Raw genomic sequence first — 15,899 nt, forward strand, 5'->3', positions numbered from 1 at the left:
CAATGACGATGTGACCATTTTGTTGTCTTGTTAAGACTTTATTAGACAGATGGACATAATAGTGGGTGTAGCCCTGCTGAGCAAAAGCACAAAGACTGGAAACATGGAAAATTACTCATCTCTTTTAACAACTCAAATTATATGGGGTCTACTTTTCTTTTTTTGCAGCTTTATAAACTTCAAAGGTTTTAGATGTTACAAGATTAAATCAATTTTGATAAATAATCTGCTCCTTACTGTGTCTTAAAATAGAGCTTCAGTTGAACAGTACGTGACATAATACAGTCCTTATTTAACAAAAACAGACAAAAAGAGAAAAAGTAGTATGTGAAAACTTAAGTCTACCCTTACGGCTTCCAGAGGAATTAACAGCCAGGTGCTGCAGATCAAATGTATTTGATTAATTAATCATCAGTAAGTGTCAGGATATTTGCAGCAGTTTGCTGCTCTGCAGCATTCAGGTGTGTGCTAACACGATGCCAAGGAGGAAAGACATCAGCAATGATCTTAGAGAAGCAACTGTTGCTGCCCATCAATCTGGGAAGGGTTATAAGGCCATTTCCAAACTATCTGGAGTCCATCATTCTACAGAGAGAAAGATTATTCACAAGTGGAAAACATTCAGGACAGCTGTCAATCTTCCCAGGAGTGGACGTCCCAGCAAGTTCACCCCAAGGTGAAAAAGCCCAGAGCTACATCTCAGACTCTACAGGCCTCAGTTAGCATGTTAAAGGTTAAAGGTCATAACAGCACAATTAGAAAAAGACTGAATAAGGATGGCTTGTTTGGAAGGGCTGCAGGAGAAAGCCTCTTCTCTCCAAAAAGAACATGGCAGCACAGCTTAGGTTTGCAAAGCTCAAGACTTCTGGAACAATGTCCTTTGGACAGACCAGAGCAAAGTGGAGATGTTTGGTCCTAATGCACAGCAGCACGTTTGGAGGAAACCAAACACAGCATATCAGCTGTCAAGCACGGTGGTGGAGGGCTGATGATCTGGGCTGGTTCTGCAGCCACAGGACCTGGGCACCTTGCAGTCATTGAGTCCACCATGAACTCCTCTGGATACCAAAGTATTCTAGAGTCAAATGTGAGGCCATCTGTCCCACAGCTAAAGCTGGGCTGAAACTGGCTCATCAACAGGACAATGATCCCAAACACAGCAGCAGATCTACAGCAGAATGTGTGAAAAAGAAAAGAATCAAGGTGTTGCAATGGTCCAGTCAGAGTCCAGACCTCAGCCTGACTGAAATGCTGTGGTGGGACCTTAAGAGAGCTGTGCAGAAACCAATGCTGCAAACCTCAATGAGCTGAAGCAACGCAATAGTTAATTTTGTCCATTTAGCATTGGTTTTTATTTTCATTTCCCCACGTTTATTTTCCCATCTCACTCATATGCTTTGATGCTACTTTCTGACAATTTTTCATGCAGTCCGATGATGGCACCAATTCAGCCTCCCACTCCTTGTGGTGGATACAAAACACTTTGATGTTATTATGATCTGACCTGCTGAGTGAAACAGACCCGTCTCATTTTGACCATATCAGAAAAATAGAATCACATTATTTGGAGTGAGATATACTCTGGTTTCGGTATATACACAGTTCTTCCTCACTGAAACCTTGATTCAGAGACAGAAAATCCTTTCAATTTAAGTTCCTTCCTGGCCCCTTTCGTAAAAACAGCTGTTAACATTCATGTATGCAGATTGGTACCGACTTTATCAAAAGCTACAGTGGTTCAAATAAAAGTCACAGGTGCGCAAACACACGTAGGCGAACAGAGCTTCTTTCAGTTTAAGATACAGTGAATAACCACCTCGCTGCCACCAGAGCTTTTCAATCTATGCATGTAGAGGATGCAATAAAGGAGAGAGAGATGTAGCAGCCGATAAACTCACAAAAATGTGGAAATCCCAAGCTGAATTACAACTGTGTGACCGAAAGATAGTATAGATATTACATTTAAAACGGGAAGCAAGACTACATGCACAGATGAGCTGATGGTAATTCATATGTTTGAAATAAAACGCACCCTAAGGTTGTACCACCTCTACTGGTCAAAGATAAACAGGAAGCCACATGCAGAAGCTGCACACTCAAGTCACAGTTTTTAAATTTGTTTCTTAGTTTAAACGCATGCATTGTTATCCATTTCACATGATCAGAGGTTGGAAATATATGTATTTTGTGGCGCTCTTCTGCAACAATATGTCGAAACTACTGGTACAACTCCATTTTGGCATAGGAAGATTATATCCAGACTAAGACAGTCTTAAATAAAATTTGACATCAAATTCAGATCAGAATTGTACATATGCATCTCAGTTTGGCAAATTAAAGCAGCCAAATTATCATAACATGGTCTGTATGGTCAGGGATGCATATCCAACAAATCATCCTCCGAGACACCACAAATAATTACATGTTTAGGTACATATAGGTACTTATCGACAATCATCTGCCTACCCAGCAGAGGTAAATGGAGCCTTTGTGTGTAGACTTGGTTGGAGGTCGATTGGCTTTACAACGAAAGTAATTAAAGTTATTGAGAGACCGAAGCGGACAGGACACACCAAGCCAAGCTGTTTGGACAATTAGATTCTGTTAAAAGCCAAATAATCCATCTGCCAGAGGGGGGAACATTAATGGGGATGTTGTGGCAGTGGTGACAAAGACTGCCAGCAGCTCTGCTAATTTATCTGTAGGACAATGAGTATAGAGAGCAGTTTAAGAGTCTTTCTCCTGTTGTGGCTCCAGATAAGACGACAGTGGCTCTCTCATGGCGTTCATGCCACTGACAGCAGAGGCCATCTGTTGAAGGTCTGTGACAGAGGAACTGACACATTTCGACTACTCCCTCAATTTCATCGGTTTCCATTTTCACCATTAATAATCAATGATTTCCAGGCTGCAACACAGACGACAGCTGTTCTGCTCTGCCATCAAAGCTCAACTTCGCTGCATCTCTCACTTTTGAGCAGAGATTGTTAAATTCTGAACAAAGCAGCCTAAATCTTTTATACTTTATGATGCTCAAACTTTTTGCTGATAACTGGCCAACATTTCTTTCACTGTGACTGGCTAAGTGGGTGGAATTTGGCCTGATTTACAAAAGCCATCCTCTGCAAACTTTTGAAAATAGATAAAGTTAGTTGACGTTAGTACTTAACAACCCCACAGACAAATATCACATCTTTGAACCCTTTCTGTACTTTACATCATCTGAAACTTTTTAAAAACTAGTTTGGAAATCATTAAACTTTTCATAATGTGGCAGCGAGACTTTGATGAAAACTAGAACATATTTCCCTGGTTTCAGCTTCTCTTCTGTGGCTCCCTGTTAAATTCTGAATATAAAATTCTTGTACTTGTATGAATCTCTTAATGATCAAGCTCCATCAAATCTTAAAGATCACATAGTTTGGCATTTCTGCATTGGAGCACTTTGCTCTGAGACTTGTGATGGATTTTTCCAAGTATGATCCAAGTATGTGCAGAAGTGTGTCATGACACAACAAAGGGAATTTCTGGCAACCCCAGAGAAGTGTCGCTTATACTCTGCTGCTCATCGGACTGGAAAAGGCTACAAAAGCCAATCCACAAAGGTTTTGTACAAAAGGAAGGAGTTCAAAACCATTGTTAAACTCTACAGGGAGTGGCCAATTATTCATGCAAAAATCAAGAAAACACAAAAAAGGGGATCACGAGTTTCTGTCAGTAGCATAACTGAACTTTATTTGTAAGAACAGGACGGTGAATCTACCCAAATGCTGTTTTTAGAACAGGATACAAGCTTTTATGACTGTGCAAACGTTGACATGCTCACTAGAGAATGCTATGTGGACTTGCTTTCAAGAAGTTCTTCTCAGTTTTGGTAAACAAACTGAAATCCTTGCATCTGGAGGCAGTGTTCAGACCTGACAAGCTGCCCTTTTGTCCCTTTTTTGGTCGTAACTTTAAACTTTTATCTGGAGAAATGATGTTTGTTTATCCATAATCTGAAAGTCTGTTGGAGTTTACCCTGCAGCCGAGTCATGGTGAAAAATACAACATATCCCTCCAGCACCCCAAGCTGGTTTTTAAGCTTACTTCCAATGATGATCAAGGGACGAATTGGTTTTAACTTCCACCTCTGCATCCTCAGCATCTCCTCAAGTCTTCTGGATTAGTGGTTTAATTCCAGGCATCACTTGGGCTTTGCAAAGCTCAATTAAAAGCTCCAACTTGCTAATTATTTTCCCGTTGCAATGGTTATGCCTCATAACAGATGAAAAAAATATAAATAAAAAGCCAGAATTGCCAACAGAAGTCATGCTAGAAGCTCAACGTTCAAAAATCAGAACTGTGCATTCACAGAAAAAAAAAAAAGCTCATGAGACAAAGAGGCAAAGACAGACAATAAGTCCAGAACTCAATGGCAGCACCATTAAAATTGATACAAGAAGTCATTTATTGAGGGTCAATCACCTTCTTACTGACAAAACACCCAATTTTCATCACAGTAAAGTCATTAATTAATCAAAAGTCACTAAAACATCTGACCCCGACAGGGGAAGATGCATCATTCCAAAGAAACTACATCAGATTGTAGACTGAAATTCATCTGCTTCACACTAACAGACTAAACATAATGTGTTGAGCACATTTCAGATCTGAACTATCCTCCATAAATCAGCAGCAGACGGCACAAAACAATTAAAAGCTAATGCTTCTTAGCATTAATGATGCTCACAAATGCAAGCATCATCAAACTGCTTCCATCCACTTCTGGTAGGTTTTACAAAACTACACATTAAGAAAACCATTAATGTTTCATGTCTGAAAAGGCCTCGAAATGCAAGCAAAACTAATTTTATTAGTTGGTTGAGACGACTTTATCGAGAAAGTGAAATCAACCTCATACTGTAAATAGTTGAATGTAGATCACCCCGGGGTGCTGATATTCACTATAAAATGAGCCAAATCTGCCATGTTGCAATAACCCAGCCATTTATTTCCCTCTCCTTTACTCACAACACACACATACACACTCAGAACTAACCGAAAGTAATTCACCAGCTGCTTTCTAATGGGGTTTCATCTTTTAATATAAATGTTAATAATCTATGATTAGCTCTGTGCAGCAAAATAAGGAGCCGAGGTTTTCTTTCACATATCTATGGAAGCCTCTCATCTTCCATCCATCTCCTGCTTATAGGATAAATACTTTAAATGTCACCTGAAGGCTTTTTACTTTACTTTTCTTCTTAAGTCAGCATGGAGGCAGAGGACTGCACACACAGACGTCCTCTGAAATGTTTAAATCATTAAACTTCAAACCCTGTTAATGACTTTATTAGTTTTTCTGGGGTTCCCCTCGAGTTTTGTTTCAAGGCAAACTGAGTATAAATTCATGAATTATGACACAAAATTATCAAAAGTCAAAGTATAAGTGAGGTAAGTAAAGCTGTCAATGTTCACCAAGTCTTTCTCAGTTTAATAGCTTAAGAATTTCAGCATTGGTGATGTCACTGAATCCACTGAGGACAGCATTCACCATCATAAACAGTATCACAGAGCCTGTGAGCAGAATGTCATGCAAATCAATCCCATGACTGAAAGGGATTCGTTTTAATGCTGTGAAGGAACACAATGTCCTATTACATGCTGTGTCATGGCAAGTTTGTTTTTTGGCACCATTGAATCACAGCTGCTGCAGATTTGAAACACAGGATTCCCAGCAAAGCCAGTTTATCAAACCTTTTCAGGACCGACCATTCTGCTTTCACACCGTTGCACAACCAAAATGTATTTATTCTTTGGATAGATTTGAAAATAAGGAAGTCGGTTCTTTAACGTGCACCAAAGAAAGAATTTCCTTTTTAAACCCACGGATAATTTTCTCAAGGATGCAGCAAAGCTTTGTGGGCTTTGTTGCTGCAGGAACAGACGGAGCACACACATACTCGACAAGTTCTATTCATAATCAGGTTTTCAACTGTATCAATATTCAGACCATGTACATTCCTGAAAAGGATTCAGTATATATATATCGTCAACGAGTAATGTAGGTTTGACAATAACCCACAGCTGCTTCCTGCTTCAGCACCACCCCAGCAGTGATCTGGAGAATAAATGGAGGCTTCGGCACGATCGGCAGATTAAATACCAGACATGAGACGCCCTCAAGGACCTGTTTCCATGTCTCAGCCCCAGGGAATATCACTCTAAACGTACAGCTCATCTGCACTCATATTTATCAAGTTCTACTTGACTCCCGGGGCACTTGGCCAGGGGGGCTGGGGCAGGCGCTGGCCCACTGTGTGACTGTCTGGGGCGCTTGGCCCTCTCGGGTATTTGGTGGGGCCTCTGCTGGGGGGTTTGGGGGCGCTCGGTCTCCTGGGGCCCGGGTCCGGTCCGCGGCCCGGGTCCGGGCGGCTGGGGCCTGTCAGGGTCGGTGGGCCGTTGCCCCTGGTTCCCGGGTTGCCTTTGCCCTATGCTTGTGGGGGCTCTTTCCGGGGGGGGCTGTGGATTGTGTCCCTGTACGCTTATACACTCATAACTAAGCAGGGTTATCATGTAGGTCCTGTGCCATGGGTGTTGCATGTTCTCACACACACACTCATTAGCCCAGTAGCAGCTCGCTAAGCAGTTGATGTGTTATCCTGTGGTTTCAGGTCATCTATATCCACAGTTGTGTTGTATGCGATTGCCGCTACTTGTGTTCTTTTTGTTTGTTTGTGTGTTTGTTTTTTCTCTGCTTGTCTGCTTTCAGGTGCTCCTGGAGGCGCTCAGGCTGGATTCCCAACAGAGGCCATGGATTCTCGTCTGTTTTGTTTTTACAGGTGTAGCAGCCGGTTGTCTGGTTTTTCTTTCTATTTTTGTTCTGTTTCCTCTTCTTTACTCTTCTTCTTTCCTTGTCCTCCGGTCCGGTTCGGCTCTATTACATGTTATATATTATAAACAAAAATAAATAAATGGGCAGTTGATGGGCATGTATAAAGCTTCCCTTGGCAAAACAAATCTGTTTGGCATAAAAGGTATTCAGATTACAATTCTGCTGCCATAATGCTGAACAGGACAAGGGGGGAAAAAAAGTACTGCGTGGGATTTATCATTGTGCACGTGTTGTCAATTTACAAAGACATGAGAAGTACCATAAGAATTCAGATGTGAACCGATAACAAATCTGACTTGATTCCTCACTAATGAAGCCTCTGCACCTCAGTTTTGGTTAAAGTTTGAATCCATTATTGACTCAATAGGCTCTAGTGGCCTTCACTTAAAAGTAAAGGCAGGAAAAATAGCAAAGTGGGGGGAATAACATGCAGCAAGGCACCACAGGTTAGGACTCCAACCCTGGCCTGCTGTTGGCTCTCCAACACAAAAAAGGTGCCCGAAGCCTAATATTTATGTGTATCGTCGAAATTAAACTTCTTTCTTCATGACTAAACAGTTACATACTTTTGATCAAAAGTGGATCACCCAGGAGGAAGTTTGCGTGTTCATAGCTAGCGGCACAGTCCATCGATTCAAATTTAAAAGATATCAATATAAAAGCTTAAAAACCCTTCCACTAATCTGTAAAGAAGATTAGATGCTTGCTAGAGGTTGTTTTTACACAAGACTATGCGTGTAAAATGCAAACAGCAAACTCATGTGACTCACTGGCATCTTACCAGATAAAATGCATCTCAGATATTCTCAGAGTTTAAATAATTGCTGAGGAAGAACTGTTCATTTTCCCTCCTTCAAAGTTAATTTCCCGTTCCTACAACCGCTAACAACATAGTTTATATGACTTAGCTCATTCTCTTCAAACCGGTCAATAGAGACGTGCCTCTACAATTTTTGACAAGATGTCAGAGCATCGATCCAAAGGGATAAACAGTGTGGTTAAACTATAGTCTAATCAAGAGGTCACAAAATAATGTTCAGTATGAATATTGAATATTTTTCCCAATACTCAAAATGTTACCACCTTAAGCCACCTCCTTTAACGCCAAGGAAACAAAGATGGTCGTCCCCTCCATAATTAATATGGAAGCCATCTCCATCACATTTATTTTCCATTTGTCTGTGTCTGAGTGAGGCTATAATGGGCTGGTAAAGAGCCACATTAGCAGGATGGGGCGCGACAAAGCTATGGATTAATACTCTCTGATCCCTCCCTGTCAAAGCCATTAAAATGAATGCAATTCTGTATTATCTCTGGTGCCATGCTTGCCTGTCTATTCCACATGGTGGGGACTGAGTTAAAGCTATTCTAAATGTATTAGAGCTTCATTTTCTGTGTTTAATGACTCACTAACGCTTCAGTTTTTCCCCCCCTCCTCTTTTCCTCTATCCAGCGTAAAAATAGAGATAAGACGTGTCCATCATTCCTCAGAGCTGCTGTCAATCATAATCACTCCAGAAATTACATCCATACTCATAACTCTGGGGGGCTCAGCAGGCTGGTTACATGTCTGCATGTAGATAATCAGCTCAGTCTCCACCTGCACTAAGATCTTTTATCAATCTAACGCAACATTGACAGACGCCTCCATTTCGCCTGTGAAAGTTTGCATTTAAGAAGTTTTTACACCGAGTCGCATTCATCGCTTCTTACGCGCAGCATCGGAGCCAGAAATAAAACAACCGACCTTCTGAAGGCTGCTGGGAAGAGCATGAAGTGGCACTCTTCTCGTCAGATATGCATTACCCAGCGTTACTAGTTCTAAAATCTCCTTTGCTACTGATATTAAGCATTCTGCAACCAACAGGCTGAGAGATTTTTCAATTATTTATTGAAGGATTTTAATTATGCAATCAGGAAAGCCTACTTGGTAGCAAATATTAACAGAAGATGTATTGCTCCTTGATTATCTGCAACACCAAAACCACTTAAAATAATTAAATGCATTTAGAAAAAAAATATGATACCATCACTGTGAGTGTCCCTGGTTTTATTATTTACTTTCTCTCCAATCCCAGAAATGTAATGGCAGTGCAGCCAGAACATTTTCCTGCACAAAAACAAGTGAGATGAGCTTGGCCGTGCAGGACTATTCTGAACAACCAAGCTGAATGTTTTATTTATTCTACTTCAGCAAAACAGGCCTGGAGACATGGCTACAGATTTAAGTCGATTTTTAAAATTATAGTCAAGTATGCCTTTGATTTCTGTTCTAAATCAGGGGAGTACAAACCCCCCCATCTCAGAAACTACCTCAAACTGCAGCTGAAAACACTTTAAAGAGCCGACAAGTAATCATTCCTTTGGCTTTGCATTTTGTGCCTTTTGATGTTTTGTACTCTGTCATTATTAACTTTGACTTGTTTTCTATGCTTTTGTTTCCAGGCTCCCTGCATTTCTTCAAATAAGACCTTTAATACAATAAATGCCAGACCTGTAATACTGGCCAAGGAAAGAAGAAACAAAGTATAATTTTCATTACAGCATGTTCGCCGAAGATGAAAAATTCCACTCCATACCACTTAGCCAATCAAGTCGAATGAAATAGCCGTGCTGTTTTTGAACATGTACTGAGTGAAGCATTTGTTGAAGTCGCCATTTGACAGCTTGATTTTAAAACCACTTCGGATCAGACCAGTAACCTATTGTCTACAGTTTGGATGCACATCTTTGGCAACTTAAGCCCTGCTAGGAACAAAAGGGTTTTCGAGCTAATTAAATTCAGAAGGGAACTTATTCTGAGGAGGAATCAAACCTGTAGTTGCGCTAATAGTTTGTTACCCGTTCGCTACTGGGTTTATTCAGCTTTCTGATGCACAGAGCTTCACAATCCACTGCAAAATAAACTTTCAACCTGCTATAAGTGATTCATGGACTTTGTCCCGATCGACTTTGTCTCCGAAAGGGACCGAATGGATTTCCCTTTAACCCTCAAATGGACAGTTATGTGGAAATGAGGCGCAAGAGTTTCTGCACGGTTATTGAGACGTTTGAATAAGGCATTGCATGAAAATATGACAAGACACACCAATGATAGTCTGATACAGGCCTGCTACCCAAAGGTGTTGAGGAAATGGTATATTTTTGGCATCGACTAACTTTTGAAAGCTGCAGCCTTTGTTTTTTCCATGTAAAACCAGAACGTAGCAGTACATGTTTATCTCATTGTGCAACATGTTCCTTTAAGTTGCCTTGTGCAGAGTTGAATATTATCCAAGATATAATTTTGTTAAAGCATACAGAGTCACTGCATCCGTTTAATTATTGGACGGTCGGGTCACTTCAGTTCCCAACATGGATCCATAAATAATGTTCCAGAAGTTGGAACATTTGTGATTATTTGTGGCACTTGACACAAATAATCAAATAAGAGTTAGCCAACATGTTCATCACATTTTGTTTAGTGTAAGTCAGTACTTGCTTTTTAGAAAGTGTGAAATAATTGATAGGAACTAGTTTAATATACAAAAGGGAAACATTGCAGTATTTTACAATAGAGGAAAACACACAATGCTGCACAAACTTTATCCTCTTCGGTGCTCCAAGCTCATCCATCTTGCTATATTCAGTGATTTCACATTCCCAATAACAAGTAAGGGAAGAGATTATTCAAACCTCTTCCTCTCAGTTTTGCTCCTGCTGTACATCCTCAACACCCCTCTTTTAGTTTTTAAAGAGATGTGGAGCTTTACTCCAGAAATTACTTGGTTTTTGAAAAGCTCCATCAGCTGCTCCCACAGGTTAATGACTTCCCATTGGCATGGTAATCTAGCAGTTGTTAAAAGCCTAAAGTACTAACAAAACCCCTTTAAGCAGCACATAGGACAAAACAGCGTAAAAAATAGAAAGAAAAACAACGAGCAGAGGTACTGCAACAGACTGCACGAGTCCAGTGCCATTCAGGTGTGTATGACTGCTTTCAGGGTTAAGGCAACATGTGAACCGAGCATCCCTCCATCGCTGTTTTCCACCAAAAGAGCTGGCTGCATTCAACTGTCTGCTTCCAAATAATGTTTTTATAAATTACATCTGGTTTATTCAAAGTGGCTCTTTTTTGGAACAGGACCTGAAAAGGAAGAAGCAGATTTATAATAGCGACAAAGTGGTAGTGGTTGTTGATTTTCCTGATAAAAACTCCAACATCCTGTGTGATGAAAGACGAGATCACAGCCTGTGATTTTTTCGCTTTCAGAAATGTTCCATTTCAGTCCGAAACTGGGAGCCCTCAACATCCATTCGAACACAATTTAAAAAACAGCAGAGCCTGCTCATTATCTCAGCCTCAGGAAATTAAAAATTTGTTATGTCGCACTTGCAGGAAAGATAGGGACCAGAGGCAGAATTGGCTACACAATGATCACAGCACTGAAAACAACACAGCTGGAAGATCAGTGGAGCACAGAGGGGATTTGATGACGACCCAGCAGTTGTCATATTCTCATTTGCAGTAACACCTCATCTCTGCCTCCTTGAGGGTTGCTTCACACAGATTTCACGTTACTGTACATTTGTTTTTCACACTGAATTACAGCCAAAATCACTTCTAAATAGGAGTAAAAGATGACTGCATGTTCTGCCCATTAATGCTCACGACTGACCTGATGCTTTTTCTTTTTTATTCAGTTTAATCTGCCAGTTAAACTAAATGTTACAAATCTAAATTGTTCTTACCACACAACCCATTCACTCTCAAATGAATGCAGGCATTTTCAGCTTTCAGATCATTTCCTCTTTCTCACAGCAAATGAGACAGATGGCTCAACAGCAGAAAATACTAATCAACTGCATCTACACTTTTCTGCACCAGTGATTTATACACAAGAAGCTGCTCCTTATGACTTCATGTTCCGTTTTATTTCCTGTGAAATGCAAAAAGGTGGAGAAGTACTCCCTAAAATAATAACATTACTCAACTGATTAATGCTCCTAAATTAGATCAGTACGTTACAATCATAGCAGTTCAGGAATGCATATGGAATAAATAATAAAAAAAAAAAAACTTGCTTACCCTCACTAACATGCATTGAAACACTTCTGTTGTACATGGACACAACCAGATTTTATTTGTTCACCTGTGAGATGCAGCATTGGTGCACCACAGGAGAAATGTAATGCATGAACAACAGGGACTGGTATTAATTACAACCAATCCTCTACTCTTAAAAAGAGCTTACACCTCAACATTATTACACTTAAATGCAATCATGGGTAATAAAGGGGGTGTTTAATGCTGTTCCAATGTGCTATAATTCTCATCATTGTTAGATTTGAGATTTTATTATTCAGCCGTTTAATGGCTGGGTCGGGACAGTATTTATTTGACTGGGGGCTCTCTGACAGATTATTCAGAAGGATCATTAATGACATCATTGCTGGCTAAAGGTGATTCATGTGGAAAATTCTCAGTGGTGTTTTAGATTTCACGAGGGTCAGGTAATGTTTGAGAGGGCAGAGATGGTGTGGTGCACCTCATCAAAACACAACGTAGGATGCTTCCATTGCATTTGTGACTGTTGCTCAGGTCTTACAGAAAACAGTGACATGCTTTCGTGTTTCTGAATTACAAACTATGTCTTCGTGTTTTAATTGAACAGGCAGACGTTTATCTTTGAATGTCACATCTATCTTGAGGTATGAATAGGTGTGGGAATCTTTGGGCACCCCACAAGTCGATTACGATTCAGGGGCTACGACTTGATTATTAAACGATCATTGATGGGTCTTTAATTTATGTTAATTGATGGACTTTCTCACAGCATCTTTTGTCTCACTGAATAAACATTCATAACTTGCAATTTTGAAAAACGGTGCATTTGTAATAAGAAACAAGAGTTGAATTAATTTCCATTATATTTGATTAAACTAATGGAAATGGTTCAAACTGGAAAGTTACAGTGGGTGGAATCGAGTTAACCCCCAAATTCCACCAGATGCTTGTGCATTGCGTCTGCGCTCCAGCACGGCAGCGGAGCAGATAGTTCTGATCAGTTCTGATCAACGACTGTGCTTCCACCGGCTCCATCACAGCTGCGGCGCTCGGAGCCTCAGCAGCAGATATAGAACTTCTGCTTCTGCCGGGCGCCGAATCACATCGAAGCAGCACAGAGCAGATCGTGCGAGACAGAAAGTCGTGCGCAGAAACAAGATAAAGACAACATGTTCACGGAGGATCATATTTCCCTACACTACACCTTGAAAACGTCATTATAACGTGGCTCTTGTCCTGTTCGCTTCGCGCCCACGTTGTAGAAGAAGGGTTTCCTCATGTTTGCTTTTCAATTAGAAGGAGCTGTTCAGATCTCCATCTGCGGTCAGCCATGTTTGTTTTCCTCTGTGCGGCGTGTCCGCTCCTGATGCGCTCCCCATAGTGTCCACGAGATGATGCAACTTAGTTCTGCATTTTAGAATATTACTTTATTTAAATAATCAAAATTTGCACGTTTGTGAATCGATTCAGAATCGTCCACGTCCGAATAGCGATGCATCTAAGAATCGGAAATTTCCCCCACCTCTATGTATAAAGTTAAAAAAGTTCGCAAAACTGGAACTCTTAACATTGAAGCTGGCTTTTGCCTGTTTAACGCCACATCACATTATCTGAAGACAAATTAAAACCACTCTGCTCCATTCAAGTCAAATCAAATTGGAGTGCCCACAAAGTGTTTTACAAGTGTAAACAGCTTCTCATTAACCATAACCCACGCACTCACACGTTATGCATAGATTACAATCATAATTACCATACAAGATGCTATATACAGTAATATTTAATGTACAAAAAGGGGGCTGAATTCTCTCTGTAATTAATCAGTCCCATTATAAGCTCAGTCTAATCATAATGAATTTGCAATTAGTGTCATGTTCTGCCATGTGATTATATTGTAATCACAAAAACATAGCATATTGAAATATCTTCAGGCTACAAAAAACACTTTCTGCAGAGCTGTAGGCTTGTGTATCCCTCACTGCATTTATACACAAGATGCCTGGGTGGTCTTTGAAGGATTACTCCCGCCACTGAAGGGTGTCACACAGATTATTGATCGCCCCAAACTACATTTAGAGATATCAAGAGGATGCAGCAGACTCACCTCTAACTTAGCATCTCTGTCCTTGATGTTAACAGTACAGCACTCTGAATTAGGTGAAAGGATTTCCCATCTAAATAAATCATACAGAAATTATTAAGACATAGTGCTCCTTGGGCCACAGAGACTTATCGCAGCATGATACATTAAGTACTTGAGAAAGAAATTGCACAACAGGATAATTTTGTTCCCCTACAGAAAAAGGAAAAGTTTGCTCATCCTGGTAAAAACCAACTTCCTCCAGTTTGACAGTTATTTTCTAACTAAAGAGATACTGTTGGATGGAGTCAAATGGCACAGAAAGGGTTTCAAGATTACTGACAAATTTAATTTAAAAGTTCTGGACGTAGCATAGAGAATTTCACTTAGCCCCAAACAAAGGAAAAGGGTAACTGAGAGGTAAGGGGTCACACGGAGATAATCTTACAACATGGCAGCTCAGACCTTCACAAAAAGAAAATAACTTAAATTGCCTGTCAGGGTTTCCACTGAAACACTGACATAGAGTGGGATTTACCAAAAGGGCATCTAAAAACCTGCCTAAACCTAATACCAACATGATCAAAGGGACTCTTTTGGGTCCAGTGGAAAAACAAAAGCATCAATAGTGTAGAGGCAAAGCAGGGCAGCAACATTTAAGTTCAGACAGATTAATTAGAGACTGAAGGCTCAGGGAAAATATGCAAGACTAAAAGAAAAGAAGCACCATGGTTAACTGCAGCCATACTGTACCAGAAAGTGTTACTGAAATGGTATTTCTTATGTTTACATGAAATATTCTAGATCAGTTTGGCCTCACAGAAGTTTTTAACCTAATTTATTTGTGGTCCAGATGATCGTGAGGATAGTTGTTTGGGAACCAACACACAGGGCACATGTGCAGCATGCAAAAGTCTTTGGAAACTCACTGAGAACAACTGAAGGTGCAGCAGGAGCAGAAGGTCCAAACAAAGTAAAAGCCAAACAGAATCCTGGGAAAACATGGCTGTTAAGACAGGAGCTGAGCAAATGCATGTGATGGGCAGGGAGAACAGATGAACAAACAGAAGAGGACAGACAGGAGGATAAAGAGGCTATAGTTGGGCTAACAAGACAGGTGGCAACGGGGGTAATCGCAGGTAAGCAAAGGAAGTGAGATTGGATCACACGCCGAAGGGAAATACTCTTTCAAAATATGACAGGAAATTAAGCAAATACTCACAAAACAGGAATTACACTAAAGCAAAGGAGCAGAAGAAAAAACAAGACTAAAACTCTAACAGAAACAAGGGAACTCACAAAACTTGACTTTGATATAATACATAAACCAAGAGTCTTTTCCCAGGCCGTTATTAAACATACTGTTGCAGAGACAGACCAAGCCTCATTACCGGAGTCTTCCACAGCCATTCTTGAGAGTCACTGTGAGTCACAGCCCATAGTTGCAGTTATTCATAGCGGCTGCAAATAAATAAGTATATTTATAAAATTAATGATAGGAAACAAAAATCAGCAGCAGTCAGAGTGCTCTCAGTTTGAAGAAGCAGAGTAAATCCTCATGGGGGAGCCAAGCTAACAACTACTGTGGGCAGGGACTCAAACCTCAAAAATGTAAATGCAGGTCCACTCTTGGGCTGCAGGGTGGTGTTTTGGTGGGGCCTTTCTGTGTGGAGTTTGCATGTTCTCCCTGTATATGCATGGGTTCTCACCGGGTACTCTGGCTTCCTCCCACATGCAAGTTAGGTTAACTAAATTGACCCGTGGAGTGAGTGTGAGCTTGTGTGATTGTTTCTTTCTGTGTGGCCCTGTGATGGACTGGCGACCTGTCCAGGGTGCACCCCACCTCTCACCCGATAGCAACTAGCACAGGAATCAGCCGGCGACCCTGAACTGGA

The sequence above is a fragment of the Leuresthes tenuis genome, unplaced genomic scaffold, assembly GCF_036924035.1.
Source record: "Leuresthes tenuis unplaced genomic scaffold, fLeuTen1.0.hap1 SCAF_13, whole genome shotgun sequence".
Taxonomy (NCBI): Eukaryota; Metazoa; Chordata; class Actinopteri; order Atheriniformes; family Atherinopsidae; genus Leuresthes; species Leuresthes tenuis.